Here is an 833-nt window from a genome sequence, read left to right as displayed (position 1 = left end):
AAAAAAAAAAAAAAGAAAACAAAAAGAAAACAAGACACAAACGCCAATGTTGCGGCCGGAAAGGTCCATGTGGCAGCAACAACAACAAAATGAAGAAAACAAAACGAAACAAAAAAAAACAAACAAACAAACAAACAAAAAAGAAAAATAAATGGATGGAGATGTTGTGTAGAGTGATGGAGAGCTAATCGGGCCGTTATGCAATAACATTTTTTTTTTTTAAAAGCCGAGAAAAAAAACAAGAAAGAAAACAAAACTGTTTAGAGGAAGGAAGCGGAAGATGAGAAAAAAAAACAAAAAAAAGTGAGGGACTTTTAACGGACCAAATGACAAGAAGGAGCGCGTTCGTAACCGGGAGGACCCGCTTCTATTCTCTAACATGTGAACTCCTTACGGGGAGGAAAGAGAAGGTGATAATAATAATAATAATAATAAATCAAAGAGGGGGAAATCACAGAGAGAGGAGGAACAACAACAACAAAAAAAAAACAACAACACCGCACCGGAAGGGAGGAACTCAAAAAGTAAAAACAAAAAACAAAAAAGGCACCAGCGGCATCTCCACAGCACCAACAGGAGGCGAGCGCGCAACAACGAGGTGAAGAAAGGGTGGAACAGGATTTTTTTTAAAAAAAAGAAGGAAGTCAGGCCGTCAGAACAAGTCAGGGATGCGGCAGAGGTGTCATATATTACACTGCTATGAGGTTCATTATTTAATTATAGCGTCTACTTCATTTCCCTGTACACACAAACCTAACCTCAACGTACCCAACTAACCAAACACCACTGGAGATCACCGTAAACAAAAAAAAAGGTACTGGAAAGCAACAGCG

The sequence above is a fragment of the Trypanosoma equiperdum genome, assembly GCF_001457755.1.
Source record: "Trypanosoma equiperdum strain OVI genome assembly, contig: ctg_1781, whole genome shotgun sequence".
NCBI classification, from domain to species: Eukaryota; Euglenozoa; class Kinetoplastea; order Trypanosomatida; family Trypanosomatidae; genus Trypanosoma; species Trypanosoma equiperdum.
Note: the sequence above shows the minus strand (reverse complement) of the source record.